The sequence below is a fragment of the Dipodomys spectabilis genome, unplaced genomic scaffold (genome assembly GCF_019054845.1).
Source record: "Dipodomys spectabilis isolate Male_0828 unplaced genomic scaffold, ASM1905484v1 ptg000067l, whole genome shotgun sequence".
NCBI lineage: Eukaryota > Metazoa > Chordata > Mammalia > Rodentia > Heteromyidae > Dipodomys > Dipodomys spectabilis.
The window spans coordinates 5,932,843-5,944,019 of record NW_024870744.1 but is presented as its reverse complement, the minus strand read 5'-3'; the positions used below and the strand labels follow the sequence as shown (position 1 = coordinate 5,944,019).

Here is an 11,177-nt window from a genome sequence, read left to right as displayed (position 1 = left end):
AGCTCCGGCCGCGGCTGCTCCCTGGGCGCTGAGCGCTGAAGTCAAGCTGGCAGGTGACTCTGCTCCTCCCCTGGCAGTTCTGGCCCCATCAGGACTCGGCCCCAGAGCTGATGTGGAAGCCGGCTCTTCCTCCACACAGGGGGCTCTGGCTCCCCCAGGACTGCAGGCCACATTCAAGGCCGCAGGGGCCTCCGCCTGGGAACCCCATGCTGCTCCACCCCCTGGCCTGGCGGCCACAGTCTCTGATGAAGCTCAACCTCCCTCCTGAGCCCACCGTTGGCCTCAGGTTTCCTCTGGCTGCTGGCCCATGGAATGTGGGAGCCTCCTCCCAGGGCTGCCCTGCCCCTTCCACCCCTGCACGGGCTGTGTCTCAGGCCCCGGCTCCACACCCGTAGCTTCGTCCTGGCTGGGTGTCTCGATCCCCAGCTGTGCCAGGACATGGGAGACATGGCGCTCCATGTCAGAGTCCGGCATATGCAGCCTCAGGTGAGTCAGGAGGCGCTGGAGGCAGGGAAGCTGTGCGGGGGCCAGGAAGTCCTCCGGATGCAAGTCCAGCCAGGAGCCCAGGAGGCACGTGATGGCACTAGGGGCAGATGGGTGGGGAGCAGACTTGGACTCCAGGCCAGCATGGCCGCTGGTCTCCCTCTCGCCCCTGGGATGGTGGCAGTCCTTGCAGAGACCAGCACACCCAACACCAGCACCTTGGGGCTGTGGCACCAGTGGCAGGCTGGCCCAGGAAAGGCCTGAAGAGAAACTCAAGGGAGAGATCCACGACCAAATGCTGTGCCATCAGCTCTGTCCTCCTAAATACCTTCGAAACCCTTCTGCCTCTCTCCCCTGGGCCTCTACACGCTGGTCCGCAACACAGCTTGTTGCCCAGCCTGGCACGCATAGGGTTCTGCTGCACGTCTGTGCGAAGTCTGCTGCCTCATTCCCCATGGGCCCCACTGCGCCGTCTGGCTACATCCACACGGTTCTCCTTCTGTGTGTGGGTGCCACAGCATGGCCCTGCGCTGTGACACACACGCCTCACACCTGCTGAGGGCTGTGGCCAAGCACAGATGACCCTGGCCCTACTCTGGGAATCATGGTGTGCTGGCAAAAGCCTGCATGGCACGGGCTCTGTGGACGATGGATGTACATGGCGGTGGGAGTGGGGGTCTCAGCCCTGAGTCCCAGCCTCTACCCCTGCTCAAAACACCCCCACCAGCCTGCTGTCTTCCTCCTGGCTCCAGAAGGAGCCCCACAGCTCAAGGCTCTAGGGACAAGCACAAGAGGCGAGGGCTCCGGAGTTGGCCCAGCCCTCCCTCCTGCGCCCCAACACACACACATTTGTCACCACTGTGGATCCACGCGCCCTCCAAGGAGACCAAAGCCCACTCACTGACAGAGCTGGTCCCGAGGGATGACATCCTCGCAGGAGTGGGCGAGGGTGTCCGTCTGTCCGGAGGGGCCCGTGGGCGCTTCACAAGTGCTGAACCTGGTGAGGATTTGAGCGTCACTGGCCAGCCCGGGGCAGCCGGCAGCTCCCCGCTCTTCTCTCTCCACTCTGCTCAGGGACTGGAAAGCAGCCCTACCCCTGGAGTTCCTTCCTATGTGCCACGATGCGCACAAGCCGCCGCGGCCTGATGATCCTGGCAGCCCAGATGCCCTCCCTCTGCCCTGCCAGCCCTGCTCTGTCCACACCTAGGTTGGGTCCCTCCTCACAGAGAGAATCGCTTCCCTCTGGCCAAGCAGACACACTGCTTTGTCTGCGGCCTCAGAGAAGCAGAGTCACAGAGCAGGGCCCACAGCCCTGGACAGGACCCTGCATGGTGCCAGCCTGTGATTTCCCTGCATGATTCTCCACGCACTGGCAAGTGCCAACCAGCTCCATTCTCAAGGCTGCCACTGCAGGTGAGGGCTCCCATGCGATTGGAGTTGGCCCTCACCTTATGAACAGCAGGTCCAGGACCTGCGGGGTGTCCGCCACCTCCCTGTAGGTGTTGAGGAAGGAACAGATAGACATGGAGTCCTCAAGCATCTCTCTTTCTCTGTCTCTCTGTTTCTCTGTCTCTGTCTCTCACATAACACATAGACACACACAAACATACACACACACACACTTTGCAAAAATACTCACAGCAGAACAGACACCTGCTCATGCATCAACTCCTAGAAGGTGTCACAAGATGACCTTGTGACTAAGTGACCTTGGCAGTGCTGTCTCAGGTACAAGTCCCACACTATAACCCATAAACTTCATTAAACACTAGCCAGGTGCTGATGAGCTCACACTTGTAATCTCAGATACTCAGGAGGCTGAGATCTGAGGATCACAGTGTATGCCAGGAAAGTCCATGAGACAGATTCTTACCTCCATTCGTCCAGCAAAACAATAGTGGGGGTGTGGTTCAGGTGGCAGAGTGCTAGCCTTGAGTGGAAAAGCCAATTGAGACCTGGAGGACCTGAGTTCAAGCTCCATTACTGGCATAAAAATTAATGCAATAATTCTAGCCAGGTATCGGTGGCTCACAGGCTGAGATTTGAGGACCACAGTATCAAGCCAACTCAGCAAGAAAGTTCCATGAGACTCTTATCTCCAATTAGCCACAGAAAGCTGACAGTAGAGCTGTGACTCAATTTGTACAAAAGTAGTCTGGAACACAAGTGCTCAAGATCAGTGTCCAGGCCCAGGGTTTACGCCCCAGGATCCATGAAATAAAACAAAATGAAACAAAACAAAAAATGCCATTTTGCTTGATGAAAGATTTTATTGAGAATTAAAAGTCAAGCCCAATGTAGAAATGTGAAACACAGAATGATAAAAAAACTTGTATGAATTACACAGAGAACTCTCCAAATCCAATGATAAAAAGCAAACCAACTAAACCTTGGGCAGAGGTGGGTTGGAGATATGGCTCCAGTTTTAGAGATCTTTCCTAGCAAGCATGAGGGGTTGGGTTCAATCTCTAGAACCCCCCACAAATTCACAAATGGTAAGTAATTACGTAAAAACATTCCACATCAATGTCACAAGAGAACCACAAGGTAAAACAAGATATTGCCAGGCACCAGTAGCTCACGCCTGCAATCCTTGCTACTCAGAAGGCTGAGATATGAGGACTGCAGTTCAAATCTTGCTAGGAAGGAAAGTCCATGAGACTCTTTACCTCCAATTAACCACCAAAAAGCTGTAAGTAGAGCAATGGCTCAAAAAGTAGAGTGCTAGCCTTGGGCACAAAAGCTCAGGACAGCATCCAGGCTCTAAGTTCAGGCCCAGGGACGGGGGCAGCTGGCTACGGCCTCCTCGGGGCTGGGCAGAGGCCATGACCTCTCCAGGCCATCATTGACCCGAAGCCTCACCGCGAAGCCTCCCCACACAGCATGGCAAGAAGGACGTCCTCCAGCGTCTACTCTGCTACCAGAACTCAGAGAGGAGCAGGAAAACAGCCTGAGGCTGAAGACGGCCCAGCCCCAGGCTCTTCAGCCCCTGACTTAATCCATCTTCTGTGGAGGGGCTGCGACCACCTGCCTGGAGAGTGGAGGACACACAGTGGGGGCCGATGGCAAGGTCATCCATCCTAGAGGCCCCGACTTGCACCCGAGTACCAGGCCTCTCTCTGTAGCGAGTTGGTGCCTGGCCTGCCTGCTGGCCTTGGGAGGACAGGGGAGACGGAGGTGTGGAGATGGGGGAGGGGAGCTTCAGCAACTTCTAGTGTCAAAGGAAGGTTGGCACTAAGCCTTTTCTCTAAAAGCCTTCCAGGGCAGCACGGGCTGCATGCCCTTGGTGTCGCTGACCACCGCCCTCCAGTCCCGCTAGCGGTTCCGGATTTCCTGGTGATTCTTGTGTACAGCGACAAACCGCAGCTTCTTCAGCACGGAGGGCCAGGGCAGCATGTGCAGGTCCCACAGGTACTCCGGGGACAGCACCTTGGTGGGCTTGCGGAGCAGCAGGTACTTGTTCAGGTGGCTCTCGTCATGCCACACAGCCTCGATGTTGTTGGCCCGGTCGACCGCCATGGCCTCATGACAGGCCTTGGTGAGCCGGTGCACCTCCGCCACTGACCCCCCAAAGAAGGCCCCCATGTAGTAGAAGTCCCCCTGGTTGTGGGGGATGTAGGCCTTGGACTGGGGCCGGCGTTCGTAGGTGAAGGCATCGCGCTTGCTCGTGTAGAAGCCGGGGTGCAGGGTGCCGAAGAGCGGGGTCAGGATCTCCACGCCCACGTGGTCCTGGAACTTCATGTCCACGTCGGCACACACCAGATAATCCATCTCCTGCCGGGAGGGCTGCTCCAAGAACTGGCTGATCATCTGCATGCGGCGCATGGACACGTCCTGCCAGCGCGGGTAGCTGGGCGCGGGCAGCACCGCCAGCCGCCGCCCCGGCCCGAGCCCCACCTGGGGCACGTCTGCGGGCCGGTCGGTGAACACGTAGTAGGTGACACGGTAGCCCACCATGAAGTGCTGCTCTGCAGACTCCAGGAACAGCCTCAGGAAGGTGATGTACCTGCAAGGGAGGACGAGGGGTGGGGGAGGTGTGGCTGGGCCCGGAGTCGGAACCCACCCGGGTCCAGCGGAACCCACCCTCTCCTGCCAATCACCCTGCTCTGTCAGAGATGGGGACCACCAGCATCCCACAGTCCACAGCAGACCTGAGCCGGAGCCGGAGGCTTCCTATGGCCCCACCGTTCTGTGGCAAATGCCAGACTGAGCGACACACCTGGATCCTAAAGGTGTCTTTGCCACGCTGCTGGACACCTGGGGCTCCAGGACACCTGGCCATCATCCCTGGGGCTCCAGGACACCTGGCCATCATCCCTGGGACTCCAGGGCAGCTGTACAGCATCCCTAGGTCTGCATACTGTCTCCCCTCCTGTGGGCCTGTCCCTCAGCCCCATCTTAGGGAAGGAAGAGTCTCTACACCCAGCCCTTCCTTCACAGCATGAAGTAGCCTTCCAACAATGGCCTCAGTAAACCATTTCTAGGCCTCGGATCCTCAGGAAGCACAGGGAGAGGGACTCCAAAGGGCAGGCAGGCCAGGCAGATGGGCACTTGAGGAAGAAGGGGCAGACCCACCAGCGTTTGCTCACACCCGGGTCTTAGCTCCAAGAGCAAGAGCTGTAGCTCAGGAAGTTTCCATCTGCCTCATGGCCGGTCCTCCCTCAAGACTGCCCAGAGACTGGGCCTCTGCCACGGGACAGGGCTCTCCACTTGCTGCCCACGCTCACCCTTCGTACCCACACCGCACGGGCTCCTCAGTGAATCCTTCTCAGGGCACCAAGCGCAGCCACCGAGGCTTCAGCCCCAGCTGACAGCGGTGGGGTGGCCGGCCGCCTTCCCGCGGGCTCAGCACCTGCTGGTGTCTGCTGGGCCCACACCGGGTCCCAGGGAGACAGCGTGGCCAAACGTGGCAGCAGGGCTTTTGTGCTGGGTGCTGCTCTAGTCCCCGGCAGTGGGACCAGAGTGCTCATGCTGCATCTGTGCCCTTCTGAGACCCTCCTGCCAGCCACCACCGCCTCAAGTCCCAGCCGGTGAGGTGGTGGCAGCCTAGGGCTGACCTAGGGTCTTTCTGCACAATGCTGCTGCTGCTCTGTGATGGGCACGAGCTTCCATCTCCACCCCAGGGCCCATTCCTGCACCCAGGCCTTTCTCCACAGCCTCCACAGGGCAGCTGGGCCTGAGGCAGCTTGCTCACTAGCTCCCACCCAGTTGGTCCCACCAGCACCCCTGGGGTCCACAGATGGACTGCCAAGCCCAGGGCCTGCAGTCGGATGGTCTGCTGACCGGCGCCTTAGCCCTGCCTGACATCCGAGTGTAAAGCAGGGGCCCCAGCTTGGCCGGCACCATGCTCCTGCTGCTCCCAGAGGAAGCCAGGCTCCTCCCTCCTCTCCGCTGCCTCCTCTAGCAGAGGGGGTGCAGCCACCCCTGGCTGAGGGGATAGAGGGAGGAGACCGGGCACCAGCTGTCAGGGGAAATGGCACTGGGCTTGACCAGCGGCTGAGCAATAGGGGCCCAGGAAGGTCACGGAGTGAAGGAACTTTCCGGGTGTCCCCAGGCCTCCGCCCTCCACCCTGCGCCATCTCTTACTTTTTGACGGCAAACACAGATAATCCCACGGTGATGTTCTGAAGCCGGAACTGCTCATTCAAGATGTCAATGTTGAAGGTCCCCTCCCAGATGATGGGAGCCAGCCATGGCGTCAGGACAAGGACGTCTCTCCTACTGCACAGAGAAAGAGAGCCACACTCGGTGTGCAATGTGTGCCCACCGCCGTACCTGCCCTCTCCCCGGCTGCCTCCGTCCTCCCACAGGCAGACCTGGCTGTCACCAGGAGACCAACCAGAGGCAAATCAGACTCGAGGGGACCAGGCAGCAGCCATCCCCAAATGCCGGCCCTGCTGCCGCAGAAGGAGCTGAGATCTGCTGGCAAGGCTTGGAGTGGTCCTCACCCCACCCAAGCACCCCTTAGGGAACCCGTGACTCTGCCAGAAACTCAAGTCAAAGAAACAGAACAGATCCTCTGGGGTCCTCAGGTCAACCTCCAATACAAAAAGAAAAAAAACAAAACAAAACAGGAAACAGAACATTGAGCACTAATCCAGGAAAATCTAGAGCGTTTGTTTGTTGCTTTTTCCTGCCCTGTGGAGGCTTCAGGCATGGTAGCCAAGCCACAAGCCAGCCCAAAGAAACTGCCTGTGCATATCTTTGCCACAGACCCCTGCGCCCCTTGCAGCGACAGTCCATTTACTCACGCGGGCGTGAGAGCCATCGGCGGGGGATACACCATCCTGAAAACCAAAACACAAGTGTGCACAGGAGTCACTCGGGACCCTCGTCCCACGGGGCTGTGGGGTTGGGGAGCCGTCCTTCACCGGCTGTGAGGGCTACACCCCACATCACCCAGAGCAAGACCTGGTGGAGGGGCTGAGGCACGAGGCTTCTCTAATTTGTCTTTGCAATGTGGGAGAGGAACCAAGCACCCAAGGAAGACAGGGCTGGTGGACCCACGCTGCAGGCTGGGAGGGGCCTAGTGGCTCCTGTAACTCTGCGGGGGATCGGGGGATGCTGAGCAGCAATCTCTGCCCCAAGGAACCATGAGATGCCCACACCAGCTCTCCTGGGCCTCAGACTGGTCTATGTCAGTTTCTGTGGCACCCAGAGCCCAAGCTCCCCGTGTCAGGGTGTCAGAGACCAGCCTCAATGGTGGCAGGAAACCCTGTCCATGCCAGGCCTGTGACACTGGGAGCAGCGGACCCCACAGACGAGGAGCCCACAGGGCAGAGCCTGCAGCAGCCACCATTTTCTTCCCGTGATGGCTCTGGGAGTAGGTAGTCCGCATGGAAAGGGCAGGGAAGCGCAGTGCAGGCTGCAGCAGGGATGAACCCTGATGACACAGGTGACAAAATCACGCCACTCACAAAAGGGCAAAACCTGCTGGTGCAGCGGCTCAGGCCTGAAATCACAGCTACTCAGGAGCCTGAGATCTGAGGATCGCAGTTCAAACACAGCCTGGCCAGGAAAGTCTGAGATGTTTATCTCTAGTTAGCCACCAAAAGCCAGACGTGGAGCTGTAGTTCAAGTGGTAGTGAGCTAGCCTTGAGTGAAAAAGCTAAGGGACAGTGCTTAAACCCCGAGTTCAAACATCAGTACTGGCATACACATAAACTCAATGACACAGACACGGACACACAAACAGACAAACACACAGACACGGATACAGACACAGACATATACAGACTCAGACACAGACACACACACAGACACACACACACACACAAACAAAGTTTGAGTCCTAGTTACACCAGCCTGGGAGTATTCCTCTTTGAGTCAGGTGAACACAAAGGCACAATGCCTATGTGCATCTGATCAGATAAACTAATGTTTATCAAAATGAACTCCAGGAAATGGAAACAAGACGTTTATTTCTTCATTGCTGGTTTTGTTTTGTTTTTGTCTTGGTTATTCATTTATCTGTCTTTGGGAGGGAAAAGGGGGCATAGAAATGGAGGGACAAAGGATAAACAATTTCAGCAGTGGTACTCACTGGACACTGCGTTGAAATTGAACTCTACAACTTGTGGGTAGGGACGGGAGGGAAAATCAGGGAGACAGAGAGGGAAGGGGTGACATTGCCAAAGTAAAATCTACTCATTATCTGACTTATGTAACTGTAACGCATCTTACATTACCTTTATAATAACCATTTTTAAAGTGTTAAAAAAGTTTTTGTTTTGTTTTGTTTTTGTCAGTTGTGGGGCTGGGTGCTGTCCCTCAGCTCTTCAGCTCAAGGCTAGCGCTCTACCACTTAAGCCACAACACCACTTGCAGATTTTCTGGTGGTTTATTGGAGATAAGAGTCTCAGGGACTATCCTGCCCAGGCTGGCTTTGAACCACAATCCTCAGATCTCAGGCTTCTGAGTAGCTAGGGTTACAGGTGTGAGCCTTGACCAGGCAAAAATGTTTTGTAATTTAACAAAAAGTCAGTTGAGTGCAGCTGGTTCAAGGAAGCAGACATTGCATGTGCTGAGCGCGCGTGAGCTGAGCCCCGCGGTCTCGCTGACTGCAGGAGAGGAAGGCAGAGCAACGCAGGGGAAGTCCCACTGCCCAGATCAGGCCCGGGCGGGGGTGCCCAGCCCCCTCCCCACACACAGAACAGCTTTGGCTCGGCAGGGCTGAGAAGGCAAAGAGAAGCCCATGGATGTGGGAGACACAGAAAGGCAGATGAGGACCTGGGGACCACCTGGTACAGGGGTGAGGCAGGAGGGTGGAAGGCAAAGCCATGCTCTCAAGAGGATCCTCAGATGGACGGCCCAGAGAGCCAGGGGAGCCCAGGGTCGGGGCTGGAGGTCAGATGGGAGCTGAGGACAAAGGGGGACAGGCAGGCAACGCTTTAGGGCAACTGAGGTGACAAAGGCTGCCGGATGGGACACACAGGTCAGGCTCCCAGCACAGGGCACACAGGCCCTCCTCCATCCCTCAGCCTCACTCACCTGGACTCAGCTCCCAGGCCTCCCTGTGCCTGTCTGCTGGGGGTCCAGAACCCATAGCTAAGAGAAGGAAGTGGGCAGAGACAGCTGCTCAGGATGCAGGCCTGCAGGGGTCTGCTGCCTGGGCCCAACCCTCTGCTCAGGCTGGCCTTCCTCCCCTTCCCCAGGCCAACCACCCAGCCCAGAGCCCCCGACCAAGTGGAAGGAAAATGGGCATCACTGTGAGGGCCAAGGGCACAGGCCAGGACAGGCTGGACACACCATCTAGCCCAACTGAGGGTGGCAGCACCCTCATCCTGCTGGGATTGTGGTGTGGAAGGCAGCCTAGGGCCCCACCCGGCTCCGGCGGGCCACTGCCAATCCTAGCTTCTTACCTGAAGAAGACCACAGCAAGAGTCATCAGGAGAAGGGTTCCGGGGTGAAGCAAGTAGTGCTTCAGTTTTCCTGAAACACAGAGTGGGAAGTTCAGCTGCTCCCCCGCCTTCCCTCACCCCTCCCGGCATCTATTTCCTTTGACTTCCTGTGAGGAACCTGCGCATGCTGGGCCCGCGCTGGTCACTGAGCTATGAAAGTCAGGAGTTTCCATGGTTAAGAGTTGGAATATTGGGGTTGGGGACGTGGCTCAGTTAGGAGAGTGCTAGGGAAGGAGCAAAAGTGTCAGGTACTGAGTTCAAGTCCCAGCTTAGGAAAAAAGAAAGGAAGAAAGGAAAGGATGAAGTCAGAGAAAAGAAGGAAGGAAGGAAGGAAGAAAGGGAAGGAGGGAGGGAGGGAGGGAGGGAGGGAGAGAAAGAGAAAGGGGGGAGGGAGGAAGAGGAAGAGTTCAAATACCGCTAACAGGCCTTCTTGGAAAGGCTTACTGAACACCACACACACCACCACCTATTATTGGCTCAGGCCCCAAAATCAGTCCTTTCAACTCCCTTTACCTTACTGTTTCCTACTCCTCCAGCCATGAAACATATAACTCCGACTAGCTTCTGGGAAACCAAGGAACCAGGCAGGGAACACCTGACCTCTCATTTGTGTATTTGGCCTGCACTGAGGTTGGAACCCAGGCCACATTCCGGCTCCCTGGCTTGCTCAGCCAGCACTGGAGCACTTGGGCCACACCCCCAGCAGCTGATTATTTTGCTGATTATTTTTGCTGATTATTTTGGAGATGGCGTCTAATGGACTGATCTGCTGTGGGGAGCTCCAAACGGTGATTCTCAGATCTCATCCTCCTGAGTAGCTAGGATTGCAGGTGTGAGCCACTTCTACCCGGCCCTGCCTCTCCTCTCCCCGGCCCCGCCTCTCCTCTCCCAGGCCCCGCCTCTCCACTCCCCGGCCCCGCCTCTCTTCTCCCAGGCCCATCCTCCCCTGTCCCCGGCCCCGCCTCTCCTCTCCCAGGCCCCTCCTCCCCTCTCCCAGGCCCCGTCTCTCCTCTCCCAGGCCCCGCCTCTCCTCTCCCAGGCCCCGCCTCTCCTCTCCCAGGCCCCGCCTCTCCCCTCCCAGGCCCCGCCTCTCCTCTCCCAGGCCCCGCCTCTCCTCTCCCATGCCCCGCCTCACCTCTCCCCGGCCCCGCCTCTCCTCTCCCAGGCCCCGCCTTTCATCTCCCGGGCCCCGCCTCTCCTCTGCCCGGCCCCGCCTCTCATCTCCCAGGCCCCGCCTCTCCTCTCCCAGGCCCCGCCTCTCATCTCCCAGGCCCCGCCTCTCTTCTCCCAGGCCCCGCCTCTTCTCTCCCAGGCCCCGCCTCTCCTCTCCCAGGCCCCGCCTCTCCTCTCCCCGGCCCCGCCTCTCCTCTCCCAGGCCCCGCCTCTCCTCTCCCAGGCCCCGCCTTCTCTCTCCCCGGCCCCGCCTCTCGTCCCTGTCCTTGGCTCCACCGCACTCACCCGCCAGTGTCCACTGCTGGGGAACCATGGTTGCGGTCCCCTTCCGCCGCCCTCCCTCGAGGCCTTCAGGGCCGGATGAGCCCCAGGTTTGCGCCCACGGAGGAGACGGAGTCACCCTGGCCAGGACATTAGGAGCGCAGCGACCTCACCAACGGCCGCTCTCCAGGCTGGCCGGGAGCCCCGCCCCAGGCCCCGCCCTGAAGCCCGGTGGCCGCCTCTGGGCCCCTGGCCTCTACCCCGGATGCCCGGCCCTGGACGGCGGCCTGGGCCTTTCCCTCCTGGGCGGAGGAGCCGAACAGACTCCCACCCTGCTCGGCCCCCAGCCCAGAGCAGAGG

At 58.6% G+C, this 11,177-nt stretch overlaps 1 pseudogene; it reads right to left on the bottom strand.

Moving 5' to 3' along the window:
• Positions 1 to 3,798: 3,798 nt before the first annotated feature.
• LOC122108870 lies at positions 3,799 to 10,869 on the bottom strand (annotated as a pseudogene).
• Between the last annotated feature and the right edge of the window lie 308 nt (positions 10,870 to 11,177).